The sequence below is a fragment of the Gopherus flavomarginatus genome, chromosome 2, assembly GCF_025201925.1.
Source record: "Gopherus flavomarginatus isolate rGopFla2 chromosome 2, rGopFla2.mat.asm, whole genome shotgun sequence".
In the NCBI taxonomy this organism is placed as follows: Eukaryota; Metazoa; Chordata; order Testudines; family Testudinidae; genus Gopherus; species Gopherus flavomarginatus.
Window position 1 is genome coordinate 281,750,980 of NC_066618.1, and position 18,288 is coordinate 281,769,267.

Here is an 18,288-nt window from a genome sequence, read left to right on the forward strand (position 1 = left end):
AAGAGTTTGTATCTAACTCTGCAAGTGCAGTTCACTGCGTTTCCCTCTATCCAGAGTGACCCAGCTACAGGACAATAGGATCCTTCAAATGAGGCCTCAGAGGGTCCTTCCCTGAGCACCATTTGAAAAACAACGTATAATTTCCTGCATTTTAGAGTGTTTCACACACATACGCTTAGATGATTGTTATCTGGAAGGTGGAACTCGCATAGCTTGCCTGTGGCAAATTCCACCATGTGAAATACCAACAGGTATAAAGCAGAAATCACCACTGGGCCCCAAGTGCACTGAACACCTTTCAGACCAGCTTGGCTAAGTTCTCCACTTTGTTAGTTTCAATTTGGAAAGGTGAAGAGCTCTGAAGGGTTTAGTCTCACTCAGCATGTGAGGATTTGCATGTACACCACACCCAGCCAGTCTTACACAACAGGAATCTACTGCACTCCTGCTGTCTAGAACTTGCAGATCTTATTTGATACTTACAGTGAACTACTCCCCACAGATATATGAACTGTTTGGGGCTGACAAGATAGAAGAGAACATTTGCTTTGGCCATTACGCTTTGGTTTTGACCCCTATGATGGGAGGAGGATCCCAGATTGCCCAGACCTCAGGATTGTTGAGCTCTGGGGGTTTTGTTCAGGCCCATTTCTGATTTAGAATAATCAGCTACTGTCTTTGCATATGCAAGTAAAATATACCACTGTCACACGATGTGGTGAAATGCTACCATCCTGCAGAGGGCCTGAACCCATCCTTCCCAGAGATGGAAAAAAAAAATCTGTCAAGAGGAAGCTTTGGGATCTTCATTGCTTGGGATTTTTTTTTTAAAAACTAGACAACACTTTGCAGAAAGCAATGCTGCACAGCAATAGGGATGGACTAGAACCAGTGTGTGGGGAACAGGCCTGAGAGCAAAAGACCTGGGTTCTATTTCTGGCTCTGCCTGTGACCTTGTGCAAATAATTGCATCTCTGTACCTCAGTTTCCCCACAGATCTATAGCTAAAGAGGACTATGGATTAGTGTTTAAAGCTGTCATTTTCAAATGAGGTCATTTACACTTGGGCACTCACCTTGACACACCTTTGCTGAGTTTGTCGCAGCTGCTGAGTTCTCACTGATTTTGGGTGACCAGTACCTTTGAAAAATCAAGCCCACAGTGTTCCAAGATGGGCACCTGAAGTGGTCTCCTTTGAAGACAGCAGTCGGAAGGACTGCGAACCAGACCCCAATTGTCCTACCAAAGCACTGAGAGAGGAGAAAACAAATGGGAAAGGAATGGAAAGGCCTCAGTATCATTGTAGGGATGGGTCCAGAGCCCAAAGGGCATACACCTCCCCTCCATCACACTGCACATGCTTTCTGGGAGCATCGCACAGCTGGGGGGGTGGGGGTATGCGAGTGTGCGGATGGGCCAGGCTTGGCCAGGCTGGGGAGCTATTACTCTACCTGCCATGCTCCCATAGGGAAAGGAAGTCAGCTCAATGGCAAACTGCTGCATGACCCACTGCAGAACGGGGAGGAGTGCGCAGATAAGATCATAGAGCAGCGAGTGAGCCAAACCCATCCTGCTGGAAAGGCCGGGGGAGTTCATCTCCACTTCCTTAGCTGGGGATCTATGCAGCTGGGGCCCTAGTATCCCATGGATCCCCGCCTCCACAGACAACACTGCTCATCTCCTGCCTTTCCCACGAGGTTCCCAGCCTCACCTCACCACAGCGAAGGGAGGCTGCACCTCAGTTATCCTTCCTGCGGTTGGACCAGTTCTCTCCTTCAGTGGTTTTTCCACAAGGGTGGATACGTTTTGATGCCGAGCCATTCCTGCACACTGTGAACTTTCACCTAGAAACGGCCTCCTTTTTCCTTTCACATTGCTTTTTCCATGCTACACCCACTTGATGGCAGTATTACCATTCATTATTACAGGACGCCAGCTCTGTGCCTCTTGTCTGCACTAATGACATTCCTGTCTCTCTCACACACTCACTCTCTCTGTCTCTCTCTCACACACACACACGCACACACACACACACAGGTACGTTCCATTCCACTCCACTAGCTGTTGGCAACATTGGGATCCCTGGCATAGAAAGGACCACGAGCTCCTTCTGGTGTTTTAGGCTCTGTGGCATCAAACCTTGCTCAGAGCAGCTCTAATTGTTATGATGCTTAAAATACCAGGGGGCGGCACAGCTGCATTCAGGCTCTCCACATTCCTAATGCCAGTGGAGCTGGATGGGTGTTGGCAACAGGGGGAATTTTTAGTATTTTTTTTTGCAGACTGTCCCTAGCATGGAGAAGGTTTAATTGTAATAGATGCAACAAATGTATACAAAGCTAGGGGAGCCCTAAAGTATCAGTGCATTATGGGCTGGGGGTAAAATTACGCTCAGTGGTAGGTAATGCAGGTTGACAAGTAAGAGCTTACATTCCTTCTGCAAATAATTGAGAGTGTGAGGTCCTCCTTAAAAGCCCATGAGATTCCTCTGCCTCGCCCAGCACAATTAATGAGTTATTCAGTCGCTAACTCTGTCATCCTGTAGTAGTCAGCTGGTGAAATTATGTTAAACACATTCAGCCACTCTACACCCACAGGCCCGAAGAATGGAAATGCAATTTACGACAAAGCAGCCTGGGCACAGTAATGAAATAAGATAATTATTCTGGAGTTTGTTTTTTTCTGAAGCATTCCTGTTAAATTTTACCAGAAACCCAGTCAACATATGTAGAGGGTTTCGCTGTGACATGGATGTAGCAACACTAAGATCCACCCAAAAATTGCTATAATACAGCCACAGTGTTGCTTCTTGAACTGAGGGCCTGATCCTGTCCCAACATGCACGCGCCTCTCACCTGCGAATGGAGTGATCTCCACAGCCTGACAGGCACACAGCAGGCTATATGGCAGACAGACTGCGCTTTGCACTGTGTGATCCTGGTGTCCTTCCAAGTCTTCATTAGGACAGCTATTTATGTCTTTCTGATCTGTGTGCAGAGGCCCACAGTGGGTGTGGTTTGAAGCAGCGAGTGTTGGCTAGGGAGACAATACTTGGGCTTGGGGCCGGGAAAGAGAAGGGACAGCATGTGTGCCTTTAAACAACCACTGGCATTCTGAGGCAACTTGGGGCCCGCCTTGTCCTCAGCATAAGCAAGAGAAGTTTCAAAGAGAACAGTCAAGAGTACAGTGGGTTCTGGCTACAGCCCTTGCCAGCCTGCCCCCTTGTTCCCCTGGCACATGCCCTACTCTTGGACTGGGAGCAGGACTTTCAGGGCCTTTGTTGCGAACTCTACACTAGCCACAGAGGCCCCTGCAAAGGAGGATTCTCCCAGGGGCTATGTCTGCCCTCTTTATGCTATCAAAGTGGTATGAAAGAGGCTTAATATTGAGAATCAGGCCAAATTGGGGGGGGTTAAATATAATTTTGTCTGTAATACGAAATTTAATCTTAAATTCCATTAGCTTCTCTCCCCAGAAAGAAACCTTAGTTGTGACAAGCTAGCCTGATCCATGCTACCCTTTGTCCTTCCTCCCACCAGCCCCTCAAGCATGGCCTCTGACTTCAGGAACTCTTCCACAGCACCAAACCCCTTAACCTAAGCCATCCTGGCTTTTGGGAGCTATTCATTACATGGGACTTGGATCAGAAATTTTTTCAGAAGAAGCACCAAAGCCCCTGTTAGGGTGAATAGGTTGCCAGCACTTAAAATGCATTAACTCTGGCCTGGTCAGATAGACCAGAAGAACTGAGAGCAACGAATCACTGCCCCCTCCACCCAACACACACACACTCTCCATGTTCTGAATGAAGAGGTTGCTACAACTCTGTTGGTCATGCCTAACACCATTAATAAAGCTATTCTCCGCTTCCTATATCTACAGACCACTAGTTCCTGGGCTGAATGTAGTAATGACGGGGTGAATTTCTATGGCCTGTGTTATGCAGGAGGTCAGACTAGATGATCAGAGTGGCCCCCTCTGACCTTAGAATCTCTGAATATGCTGTAGCTTGGCGCATGCTTTTCAATGGCATAAATGTCATTGCTCAGTGGGCCGTGGCTTTCATTTCATGTGTGTGTCACATGCCACAGAATGCTGCAGCCTTTACCACTGCCCTCTGGAAGTTCATTTCCTGGTGTCAGCAAGTTTGACAAAGTAGGAAGATCAAGGAATGTTTTCTTTGGAAAATGTGTAGGACAAAACAGGTCCTACTGCAGACCACTTGGATAGGCAGCAGCGCACAAGGAAGAAGCCCTTCAACAGCCATGTCTCCAGCATCTGAAATACATAGATCGGAATTCTGCCCATGTGTCTGAAGATGGCGCTCAGTCCGCATGAGAACCATCCAGGGTGTGATACAAAAACCCTGTTGTCCCATTAACACCCAGGGGCATTCCAAAATCTTTTACCTGGGCACTTTCTCCTCCAGAGTCTGGAACTAGCCCTCAGGAATAATGAAAACTAAAAGGAAAATGTTGCCATTTTTAAAAACTCCAGCTGCAGCTAAAAGTGTCACTCTCCAACCCCATGGTATAGGGCGCCTGTGTGCTAGTTATATAAAGCAGCTGTAAACTCATGGAAGGGTGAGCAGACAAATACAATGAGCATGCTACTAACCTAACAGTGCATGCACCGACCTGTTAGCAACACAGCTAAGCAGCTTGCTGTACAAGTGCTGTTAGGAGTTTAGTCCTACTCAGCATCTCCCATGCGCTAGTTTCAAATGAAAGATCTGCCACAATTTTAAAGACGGAAGACATTTGTCATTTATCCCCTCAGGACCAAACTGTACCTGGCCCGTATGTAGGTGCACACTGGGGGCGGGGACAGGAACACCACGTCCTCTTTCCCCCTGCCAGCCTGTGTAAGAGCAAGGCAAGGTGGCACCCCTGCACTCGAGAGAGCAGATGGACCATTTTCTCTTTACTCCTCCAAGGGCAGACGGCAGGACCATGGCTCTGTACCACCCATACACTGGCCAACAGAGGTGGCCAGCTGCATGCTGGAAAGTAAGTATTATGTCCCTTTCTGGGGTAGCAGGCAATACGAAACCTCTGCACACCTAGGAGCCTAAGGCAGAAAGGATAAGTGTAGCTCCACTGACAATGGCTATCTCTAAATGGCACTATCTAGTCCTTAGTTATCTGGGTACCTTTGGGATGTGGAATCCTCAGTGTAGGAATACTCTTAGCTCTCCATATTTTCGCTTGGAACTCCACCATGGAGGTGTTGTTCCCATGTGAGCCTGATGCGTGCATCCAACCTGACTCTGTTGGGTGTAACTTTCATCTCTCACGGGGCATGGCTCCTGTGGTTTAAGAAGAGACATAGCTCCTTAGTCAGGGCTAGCACCAATTCCCGAGGGCAGGCATTGGGTGAGGGTGTTGAGTGATGCAGTCCCAGAGATTAAAGCGTTAGCACAGTAGCAAACTCACTTCTCTTGCCCTCCCATCCATCACCAATCCTTGCTCTCAACTGTAAACAAACCTTAGCTATTGGCCCAAGCCCAAATCTGAAGCAGCTCAGACAAAATGCAGAAGCCAAACCCAGCCTGAAAAACCTCTCGCTTCCTTCTATTTTGTTTAATTTACTGTCTGAGGAAGAGAACAGAGGCCGGTCTTCACCACCATGCTTTTGGTTACAGAAGGAGCTGTGGCCAGTAGCGCTTACCAGTGGTACAGACTAGCAATTAGGTACCTAAGTCACAACTCTCTCGCATTTCTAGCACCCCCTGCTGGTGAACGCTCTCGTGCAGTGGCAGTCTCCTCTCTAGTAGAGCGTGATTCAGCCCTCCAATCTGGTCACCAATTGAGTCCACCCTCTTCTGGGGATTAACAGAGTCCAACAAAATATACAAGTCCAATCTCCCCCCTCCCAAAAAAAAATAAGTCTTCAGTCCACATCCTGGGCTCTGTGGGCTACCCACCCTCACTTCAGGGCTTAGTTTGTCTATCCCCCTCATATCCAGTTTTGTGCCCCTTTCATGAGAAGATGGTTGGTAGGGGAGGCCAGGCCCTCCTTTTCCACCAAGCTCTGGCCCAGGGCCCTATGGGAGGCACTGGTATCAAACATGCAGGAGAGCTTTGTTGCTGCTTCCCTTGGCAATTTCCTACCACCTGCTTTCCCAGTCCAGGGCATGGTCAAAAGCCTCCCAAATGATCCACCAGAAGTGAAGGGTCCCGAATCCTAGGGAAAGACTAGTCCCTCCTCCAGGCCTGGGGGTAGCTGCTGCTAGCAACCCTCTCCCCTGCTGCCAGAATGCCAGCTTGACCCTTATTAGGGAGCTCTCTCCTCCTCTCCTGTCTGCCCCCCTTTTGAGCTGTCTAGCTTTCTCTTAAGCTCCTCCTTCAGCTGGAGCAGGCTTCGCAGGTGTGGTAGGCCAGACCTGCTCCTCAACCCTATCTATCCCAGTCCTTGGGTTATATACCCCACCACAGGGGCCAAATTAATCCTTGGTGCAACTCTTCTGACATCAACATAGGTACAGCAGGGATTATTTTGCCACATTATTGGCAAGATCATGATGGCCTTCACTCCACCAGGCCTGGGGTGTGTGTACAAGCTGCTCAAAGGCAGCCTTAGAGTCCCTGCTCTTTGTAGGGGAAGGGAGCTGCAGGAGCTGTTCCTTCCTGCTTCCTTCTGGCCAAAAAAGATGCTGACAACATGGGAGCGCTGCTAGTGGGGTCACAGGTCTGCCAACCTGCCCCGCCCTTCCCACACTGCACTGGCTAAAGATGTGGGGCTGCTGTGCCAGTTCCATCCTAATGGATGAAGCAGATTACCTGTAGACAAACACAACCCTCTTGCACATAGCGAAATCTGGGAAGAGATTGTGCCTCAGGCAGACACAATGTTCCAGGTACAGCTCCTGAGCTAGTCAGGCCTACCCTGGGCTGTGACAGAAAAGCCACAGTCTAGCCCTGTGATTATATAAAGATATGAAACAGACAAGCCAATCTGAATTTGTTGCTTAACGTAACACTTCTGCGACTGCAACAATGGGTTGAGTTAAACTAGCAAAACCTAAACTTCACTGTAGGCAAGGCCACCCAGAGGATTCAGGGGGCCTGGGGCAAAGCAATTTTGGGGGCCCCTTCCATAAAAAAAAGTTGCAACACCATAGAATACTATATTCTTGTGGGGAGCCCTGCGGGGCCCAGGGCCTGGGGCAAATTGCCCCACTTGCCCCACCTCCCCCAGGCAGCCCTGACCATAGGACTTCTACCATGTCAAACTCTCCCTGCAATAACCTCTAGAGCAGATCTTCTAGAAAAATCATCCAATCTTAACTTAAAAGTTGCCATTGATGGAGAATCTGCCACGACCTTTGATAAATTGTTCCAATGATTAATTATTTTCACCATTAAAAATGTAACCCTGGCACTAAGTGGGTTGGGGCCTGCTGATCACAAACCTCCATGAACGTTTGCTTCTTCATGTGAAAGTTTTGGACCCACCACTGGTCATTCCAGGTCTCCACAATGATGTGATCCCCCTCATCTGTGCTTGTGGCTCTTCTCCAGAAGCACTGGGGAATCTGCAGCTAAAGCAAAAGGCAAAAGCAGAACCAGCAGAGTTTCAGCTGGCATCGCAGTATCCCTCTCTGAGAGGTGCCACTGGCAGGTCAAAAACTACCACCGAAATGTCCATCAGCACCTCACAGATGCACTTTATGATTCTGTTGATGGCTTCTGTTGCTGAGAGCCTGTGGACACTAAACGGCTCAGCTGGATGTGTTTGCGGGCTAAAACCACCCCACACTCTTTTAGTCAGCTCCCATGGGATGGAGGGACAAGTGCTTCCACAATCCCCTATGAAACAAACTCTAGAGTGGCTATAGTTGATGAGGGTGCTAGGAGCCCTGAGAGACACAACAGAATCTGAAGCTCTGAGTTGGTCTGAACAGTGAAGTACAGCCTGGTTATGAGGCCCAGGTTTCCAATGCAGTCCGGATGCTCAAGAACAGGCTTGAACACAGCAAGTCTGCGAGCGTGGGTCACATAGACCCATGCTTACTGTGTTGTGTAGATGTATCAAATGGCCTGTAAGGTCTAACAAAATATGTGCCATTCACAGGTTGTTTTCCAAACCTCTGTGCCATGATCTGGTGCCCTTGCCACAACTCAGCCCTTTTTGTCCATTTTATTTTTTTGCCTCCACTGAGCCCTTGTTGACACTGGTGGGTGGCAGCTTGGGGAGAACAAAGGACATATAGGAAGTCTGTGGCAGAACCTGGAGTAGGGCTCAGAACCTCAGAAACCCACAAGTTCACCTTTTCCCCTATGTCTCAATGGGATTTCTGCAAGTAAAGCATTTGCAACATGAACCCCATTCAGTGTATTGTGATAGGGATGTTATTCAATTTGCTATAATACTCAGTATGAGTTTGGTCCAGCATACTGTTACTCACATAGAAGTTAATCCTATTAATAAGGATTCCTCACAGACAGACTAGAGCCCATCAGCACCTTCTGATACAGTACATACTCCTCTGATATTTTATTACTAAAAAAGAAAGTTGCAAAACCCAAGAGGTTGGGTATTATAACAATCCCTGCACTCTATTTAACCACTGACCCAGTTTGGTCATTACAACATGGTCAAGTCCTTCTTGGATCTGGCACTGGATGTTATATGCCTGAATGATGAGTAGCTCCAGCTGTTGTGCTTCACTTTATTTATTTAACACAGAGTCATGCAAATTTAATAATGTCTAATCTACTGAGCGCTGAATGAATAATACAGAACAGGCTGAAGAAATCCTAGATATTACTTCAGAGTTTACAAGTGATTTTCCTGGAAGAAGTTCCATGGAATTTCGTTAGCTAGAAGTCTTGCAGGGTTTTGTGGAGGAAGCTTTTCATCAATGATGTATTGGTTCACTGGGGAATTTAAAATGTGTTGTGAAAGGCAGTTGATGCAATTCTCATTCCTTAACTTGACATGATAAAACAAAGTTGTTTCTGTTGTAAGGCGCTTTATTTGAAAAATAGACCATCTATTCATTACCCCTGTCTCCACTTTCGATGACCTCTTCGTAAGGTTATAGGTTGCCAAACACTTTTGCTGACATACACTGACATCACAGCTCCTAGAATAAAACTTGGTGAGAGAAATTATGGCCTCATTGGGAGGCTCCCTTACAGGAGAGAGAGGAGGCTCATGGAAAACCTTCCCATTCGCAGCACAAGTCTGTCTTGGTAGGGTTTTTAGCACTCCAGGAACACAAGGTGGGCAACAACTGACCAGGACTGACCACAGCTCTCTAGGGCTGCATCTATTCTACCATTTGTTGCCCAGTGCCAGGGAGGAATAGGGTCATGGCCCAGATTATCCCATGGCATATCTGGATTATCCCTTCTGAGACCTAGGCTATGTCTACACTAGGAGTTAGCTCATACTCTCACTAGCTCTCACTGGTTTGGGTGGGTTTATACTTATTATGGCTCAGCAATGCCTCTGGTTCCTCTCCCCATTCTCCCATGCTACACTGATATTTATGCTTGTGCTAGCTCAATGAGAGCTAGAGAGGGTATGTGTACATGAGCCGAGGAAACACACCTCTCACCCATAGCATAGACGTAGCCTAGGTCTCAGAAGGGCTAATCCAGGTCAGGATCATGACCCTACTCCTCCCTGGGTACAACAGATGCAGGGCAGTATTGGAAGGGACCAGAGGCTACCCCTGTAGAAAAGCTGTATCACCTGAGGTTCCCAAGTATGTTCCCCAACAGTCCTAAGTTATTATGTATGAATGTACGCTCCCTATTACACCTGCCAAATCAAGGGGTGCTCCTTAAGGAGTGCTCTTCCTTTTATCCCCTAAGATGGCCCTTATAAAAGCTACACTATGATAACATTCCTGCTGGAGATAGCCTGTGCCTCCTTAGAAAGCGGGAAGCATGAAGTAGTATCTGAAAGCATATGCTTGTCAGATCTTTGCTCAAGAAACCATCTCTGGATTTTGATGTTCTGGAATGGGCAGGGAGCAGCAAGTAACCAATGGTCTTAATGGAATCATAGAAATGTAGGGCTGGAAGGTACCTTGAGAAGTCATCTAGACGAGCCCCCTATGTTGAGGCAGGACCAAATAAATCTAGACCATCCCTGACAGGTGTTTGTCTAACCTGTTCTAGAAAGTCTAGAGTGACGGGTATTTCACAACCTCCCTTGGAAGCCTAACCCAGTAATTAACTATCCTTATTGTTAGACAGCTTTTCCTAATATCTAATCTAAATCTCCCTTGCTGCAAATTAAGCTGAATATGTCTTGTCCTTCCTTCAGTGGACATGGAGGACAATTGATCACCATCCTCTGCATGACAGCCCTTAACATATTTGAAGACTGTTACCAGGTCCCCCCTTGGTCCTCTTTTCTCTAATGTCCAGGTTTGTTTGTTTTTTAAACATTTCCCATAGGTCATATTTTTAAACCTATCATCATTTCTGGTGCTCTCCTCTGGACTTTCTCCAGTTTGTCCACATCTTTTTTAAAGTGTGGCACTCACAACTGGACACAGTATTCTAGCTGAGGCCTCAACCCCCACAACATCCCAGGCCCTGCCCCACCCCACTCCTTCCCCCAAGTCCCCACCCCCACCCTGCCTCTTCCCATCCCTGCCCATCCCTGCCTCCTGCCTCTTCCTGCCTCCATTCCACCTCTCCACCCCCAGCACCTCCTGCATGATGCTGAACAGCTTATCATGGTGGGCAGGAAGCACTGGAAGGGTGGGGGAGGCACTAATGGGTGGGGCCTGCCAGTAGGTGGGAGGGCTAGGGTTGAGGGGGAAGAGCTGATATGCAGGGCTTCCGGTGGGTGCTGAGCACCTACTATTTTTTTCTGTGGGTGCTCCTGCCCTGGAGCACCCATGGAGTTAATGCCTATGTCTGAAGCTGTTCTTTCACAGTTTTGGCTTGCATTCCTTCCCCTTTCCTGTTAATATTAATTGTGCTAAATATCTGGTCATGATTTATCTCTTTACCAAATACTGACGCAAAGCAAGCATTAAACACCTCAACCCTCTTGATGTCCTCCATTATTAGCTCTCCTTCCCTACTAAGTAGAGGACCTATGCTTTTCTTCACCTTTCTCTTGCTTCTAATGTACTTCTAGAACCTCTTAATATTTTTATGTCCCTTGCTCATTATGTCCCTTTCAGATTTTGTCCCTACATCATTGTGATATTCTTTTGTCCTCCGCCACAGCAATTTTTCTGTTTCCACTTTTTGTAGGATCCTTTTTTATTTGAAAGTATTTAAAGAGCTCCTGATGGAGTTATAGGGGACTCTTACTGTTCTTTTTATCTTTCCTTTGCCTCTGGATTGTTCGCTGTTGTGCCTTTAATGTTGTCCCAGAAACCGCTAGCTCTCTTGAACTCCTTTTTCCCTTGGATTTTCTTCCCATGAGACCTTAACTACCACGTCTCTGGGTTGGTTATAGTTTGCTTTCTTGAAGTCCATTATCTTTTTTCTATCACTCTCATTATTTCCTTTCCTTAGAATTATGAAACCTGTCATTTCATGTTCACTTTCTGAAGGTGGAAGGAAACTTGGGTGATTCACAACCAATTCTTCTGTTAGTCAGAAGAATCATGTCTAAAATTACTGTTCTGGTTACTTCCTCCACCTTCTGAAACAAAAAAATTGTTTCCAATACATTCCAAGAACTTACTGGACATTTTGTGTTTTGCTGTCTTAGTTTTCCAACAGATGTCTGGGTAGTGAAAGGATTATTTTTCTTTTCCATCTGTGGTTGTCCAGAAGACTGCAACCTCACCCCTTGAACGTGACCCCTGACACCATTTGTCTATGTTGCTTCCTGACGTACTCCAACCTGTTCTTAGCTCATCACCTCCAGCTTGTGTCACTGTAACTCTGTGTATCTGGAATCAAATGTGCATACAAAGATGCCTATCTCTATAGGATGGGTTGCTGTGAACATATCACCCATGTGCTTCAATCCTTCCATCCACTCTCAGTTCACTTCTATCACCCATTCAAAGCATTGTATCTGATCTTCAACGCCATCGGTGACTCAGGACCCAGGTATTGCAAGGATCATGTCTCTCTCCACAACCCATTAAGACATCTGAGCTGTTTGTGGACAAAGCAGCTAATGAAGCCTAGGTCAATGTGCCAAAGAACTGGAGATCTTAGTGAGAGGATTTGGTTGTGGAACAAAGTTTCAGAGGAGGCTAGATTGATCCAGAATCTTTTTTCCCCTATAGTGCTTTGCACGACCCTCCTCGTTTCCACTTTAAACAACATGATGGTGATTTAAATGTATATATATTCCTAGTAGAGTCACCTTATCCAAGGATGGAGGAAGAGCAGAAAACTCCTTCTAGTCCATGGAGGACTTTACCATACAGAGCATGATTCACCTGGGAAGCATTTAGACTCATGGCAATGAGCACTATAAAAAGCCGTAAGATCTTGCCAGTTGTAATAGCTCTTATTAGCACCCTGATTGTCACTCACAGCAAAACAACTTTTCCAAGCCCTCGCCCAATTTCACCAACACCCAAAACTCCAAGCACTGAATTATCCCCTATTAGTGGCTATTCCTGAGCAAGACTGAGGTACATAGCTGGGGCGGGGAAGTTCAGTATTTGTGGATAAAAAAGTGACATCAGTCTCCAACACTGTCAGGCTAGTATTTAGTCCTCACATAACAGATCAACCATGCTTCAGATCTAGTCTAACCACTGACCCTCTGACTATACAAATGAACATCCCTGTTATATCCTCTATCTTTGCATAAATTTTCATTGACAGCAATGGGACCGTCAGACATGGAACAAAGGTAAGATATGGCCAGATTAGGAAGAAAGAGAAGTTCCTATACCATGATCTAGCTCAATCAGACATTATAGGCTTGATGCAGGAATTACTAGGTGAAATTCTATGGTCTTAATTATTGCAAGAGGTCAAGGGGCACAACGGTCTCTTCTGAATTTAGAAGTCTATGATTCATGCTCTCTCACTCTGTCTTTCTGGGGAATTCTCCAGTTTGACTGAAGTGTACCATATATATGAGTTGGAAGCAGAATAGAATTCCTGCTCAGATAGTAAATTTAGAGAGACCTCATATTTGATGTATGCATTAAAAAAGAACACACATTCTAGATTAAACAGAGCAAAGGGTAGACACTGATAATTTTCCAAGCAATCACTTATACGTTTAGCAAGCCGTCTACATTTTTATACATTCCAGTCTGTTCTCATTACAGATGTGGCATAAGGCTTTGTAGTAAATCTGGAATTCGCTGAGTGAGAAAAAGAAGATTTATACAAAGCTAAATTGAACAAATGGGGAATAATTGATTTAAGTGACCTGACAGCTCACACTGTGCTTGTAAATAATGCATGGCTTTTCACTATAGTGATCATTTAGTATTCTGTGCATCTTGATTCATTTCTGTAAGATCTTTGACCACCACAAAAAAAGAAAATATGCTTTTCTTGCAGATTTCTCCACTTCTTGGTAGCCATGGGCTGCTGTGGTCCAATGAGATGCTACTGAAGTCCCTTCTGAAGGACTCTGCTGTTTGGTCTTGTGTCTCTAAAACTGCTAAGGAGACATCCTGGATTTAGTCATTCACAACAATTCTGTTGGCTGCATTCAGCGAGATCCTCAGCTGGGGCGGGGGGGCAAACTGGAACTGCCCCACTGAGATCAGTAGAACTATTCTGATTTACACTAGCTGACGGTCAGACCCATTCAGTTTTATTTTCAAGTTATGTTTGAATCTATCTGTAGCTCATAATTATGTAGCACTTTGATTAAATTGGCTCTTAAAGCATGTCTACATATTTAAGTTGATATAAGGCTACCATTAGGATCTGGCAGCATTTTATATGAATGTGATTGGTTACAAATGTGCAAATAACTGGCTATCCCAATCCACTCTGTATAGAGATCAGTTCACTTACCACTGAAATGCAACCACCCCTGGGGTGGAATTCAGTAGTTGTTTAACACTGCAAAGAACTATTACACAACTGTTTAAGGTGGGAAGTTAAGAAAGATATTGTATCCAAATACAAGTTATTTACAGATACACATAAACACTGATGGCCATATAATGACTTGGGATACAGAAGGGCTCATAGTGAAGCCAATGGGAGCCACATGTGTGTCCAAAACCAGAATATAGCCCTTGTTTTCAAACTGATGGAACATACACCATACCATTTCATTGAAAACATTACCCAAAAAATCTTAAATGCAAAAAGTTACCATTAAAGCAGTTTTCTGGATGAGATTTTAAGCACATACAAAGTCAGGAATGTAAAGTAGAATTCCCAGAGCAATTTTAACTTTAGCTATCACACTTATTCCATTTTAATGCAGCATATGCTGCTGATTATTGTAGTATGCACACAGTGGGGCTGACTAATGGTTGATGCAGAAACTCTCTGGGTTTGATTTCAGCTGCTTTATCTGAAGGGAGAAGAGACCACCCTCGTCTCTCCAGGTCCTAGAGATGGTGCTGGTGGAGAAACTTAGCAACAGCCCTAACTGCTCACTTCCTCCTCACAGACTCTTCTCCTAGCAATGTTTGCCTTCCTAATCTGACACTGACCACACTTCACTCTAAATGCTAGTGCAAGGGAAAAGGGGAAGAAAATTGGGGATTATAGAGTTAGTCAATAACTGGATCGAACGACACCGGTTTGACTCTGCACGAAGACTGAACAGCCAGCGTCAGAGTGACCAGATTTATGATGAGCCAAAATACTGTGAAAGCTCTGATTATATGAGGCCAAAGCTGAACAGCTTGTGCCCACAAGACAAGCTAATCTTGTACTTGATAGATAAGGAAGAAAGAGACTGTCATAGAAGAAAGAACTACTCAGGTCTGTGCTTCCTGTGGATGGCCTGAAGCAGTGACCTGGAAACTTGCAAGCCAGCCTGGCCTCTCCTTCTGGCAGGTAGGGTGACCAGACATCCTGATAAAATTGGAACTGTCCCAATTTTGAGGAGTTTGTCCCATGTCCCAACCAGAGTACGGTTGGAACACCATTTGTCCCGATATTTTGTTTCCTGGTCTTCGGCGGCAATTCGGCAGAGAGTCCTTCAGTCGCAGACGGTCTTCAGCAGTATTTCAGCAGCAGGTGCTTCTGTCTTTGGCAGCAAGGTTTATTACCTGCTGCCGAAATACCGCTGAAGACCGTCCGCGACTGAAGGGCTCCCCATCAAACTGCCGCTGAACTCCTGGCAGGTGAGTGTAAAAAATACCAAAAATGCTCTCCCTATGGCGGTCCCGATATTTTCCCCTTAACATCTGGTCACCCTACTGGCAGGAGACCAGAAGAGGAAGTTTCTGAGCCAGTATCTCTTCTGCTCCTCCTCTCAGTTTAAAGTCACCAAATCACAAGCCAGGTAAGCGTAGCCAGAGTGTGCCATACCCTCTACAATCGTGAATTTGAAGGTCTCCATTCTGGCCTGGGATCCCCTTTCTACCCAAATGGCAACACTAGGATGAACACCATGCCATTTTGGGAAAGCAGATGCTTTCTACAGAAAGCTTTCAAACCCTCCAAATGAGTCCCAAATACACGGTCTGCCATGACGAACAGCACAAGAAAATGAGGAGCAAGACAACAGTCAGATAATGAGAATCCCAGAGAGGTGAATCTAGTCTGTTAACACCATGAAGGAGATGACAGGGGGGAAAGGATTCTGGAGACATTTTAATATTGCATATAAACATACAGCACCTCCAGTATTTTACCGCTCATCTTAAGGAAGGGTAACTAGTCGGAAAGAATTCACCTTAGCCCAGTAGTGAGGGGGAGTCATAAGGATCCTTTGTGCTTCTCCAGCACTTTTCACCCAAAGGTCAACATGCAAATTACCTTCTTGTTACATATGGGTAAACTGAGGCATACAGGGTTGTTGTTTTTTTAATTACTTGCCCAAGGCCACAATAGCAATGAAGAAACAGGGCCAGGAATATAATATAGTTCTTCTGATCCTCTGTCATATGCTCTAGATCACAGTGCCTCTGCTCTATACTCATTGCTTCCCTCTCCTGCCAGCACAAGAGCGGTTCCTCATCCCACTCCTGTGGCACTGGCAGGAGGATGCCATTTCCTGCAGGCTCTCAGTGACCAATCCGAATTTAAGTCTCCTTCGCAGTTCCAAGGCAAGACTGGGTGGCTCAGAACCTGCCGAGTAGGACTGAACACGTGATCAGGGCAGCGCTTCCTACTAACTCAGACTCTACACAGCTGGGGGTTTCTAATGACTCAGATTAGAGTCTGAATTTCCTTGTTTCAGTACTGGCTCTTACCCAAATGAAGGTAGCTCAAGCCAACACAGCAGTCGCCTATTGGTTAGTCACAAGGCATGATCAGAGACACCCCATAACACAGATCCATGTCGGGATGTTGAATTCCAACACAAAAGACAGCAAATGGCAATCCTAGCGCTGAGCTGCAGGCCACCAGAGAATCACAACATGCACTGGTGGCAGCCATGCTTCCAAGCCCCTTGTGTTAGGAGAGGAAAAGCATCCCCATCCGCCCAGGCTGTAGATGAGGTGATGTTGGCAGGTACATACTGCCCAGACCACCTTTAGAGGCCCTTCTTCTCCCCCACCCCTCATGGCAGCCTGAGCCATGCCTCAGTTCCCTTTCACGGAGGCCACTGAGTGTTCCAAGAAGCTGGCAATTTGGCCATGCAGTCAGATCAAACCACCCTCCCCTGCCCAGGCAAATGAAAGTCCTCAAAAAAAAAATCATGAAATGATTAACCCTCCTTTTGAGCTAGCTTCTTGACTGGATCCCAACCCACCTTAGAGACCCATCCACCTTCTTGCCTCTCCAGGATAGGACAGTATTTCTCCCAGTCCCTTCCTTAGGAGACAGCATGCACTCATTCTCTTTACCAAGTCACAGCCCTTCCGGAGGCTTGGCTTCTCCTCCTCTCTCCAGAGATAACAGCACTTCTCCAGTCTCTCCCTCTGGCCTGGGTCACACCTCTCCTTGAGGGATCTTAACCTCCCCATCTTGATGCAAGGAAATAAGGAGAGAAGTCTCCTCTCACCTTTTCTGGTAGCTCCCAGTCTGGGACATCAGACAATCCTCAGACATCCACTCAAGGTTCATGCCCGCCTGACTTTACTGGTCCAAAGCCATTTTCCTTCTTCTGTCCTCCCCACAAATCATTGGCCTTCACCCCTTGATAAGAAAGTAAATCAGACAAAACCAGAGCCTTCTTACAGCCTGTCTCCTGGGTCTTCTCCTGGCTTCTCTCTGATAGACCCTTGCCCAGCTTCCTTTCAGCAAGGAGGAGCCATTACCATTGAGTCTCTGATCATTCCTCCTCTCCCCCGGGGCAGCCCTGAGCCTGCCCCCCTTTTCCAGCAAGCCTTGCTCACTCTCAGTCACATGATCCTCCCAGGAAACTACAAGTCCCACAATGCCCATACATAAAAGGCTGGAATTGGAGCTGAGATGCATTGGACCCAGGCCTATCTTTAAAGGACTAGAACATTGGTAATGCAAAGGTGAAAATGCTTAAGGAACCCTATCTTCAGCTAGTGTACTCAGATAGTGGAGCAGCCACAATTGCAGTTGCAGTAAGCTAGGAAGTGCCAGGGAGTGGCTGGTTAACAGTGGTGTTGGTGACCATACATGGTGTGTTTCTGGATAGGCGAGAGTGGGGCACATGTCCCTAAATCTCACATGTTAAAGTGGCTGCATGAGAAGGAGTCTTTTCAAAAGAGTAGCAAGAGATGTCCCTGACTGGGCTCCCCAGTTTTTCTGGCTTTGTCACAGGCCTCTTCATACGATAGGAATGAGAATGTATATGGTTTCTTACAAGGTGGTCTACTTCTCACTCTTCTAGAGCTGGTTGATTTATGAGTTAGTATTATTTAATATTCATATAGTATTATAATCATGCATGGTGCTTTACCAATATAAGAAAGACAGTCCCTAGCCTGGAGAGTTTACAATGAACTTTTAGGCATAGCATTGTAAAAGATTGCAAAAGACAAGAAGGGGGAAGAACAAGGCCTAGGACAATCTGGGAGCATACAGCTTTTAATGTGCATATCTAATCTAGGGAAGTCATTGGGTGTAAGGTACGTGTAGCATGGCACAGCAGTGGAATAGAATAAAGGAAGGGGTGGAGTTCAGAAGTGGGGTAATAGGAAAGGGAATGCTTTTAGGAGGGAAAGGCCAGAGGTAGGATCTAGAAGGCAAAGCAAGTATAGTATTGCCAAGCCCAATGTTCAAAAATTGTGAGTCCTGGCCCCCAAAATCACGAGACTGT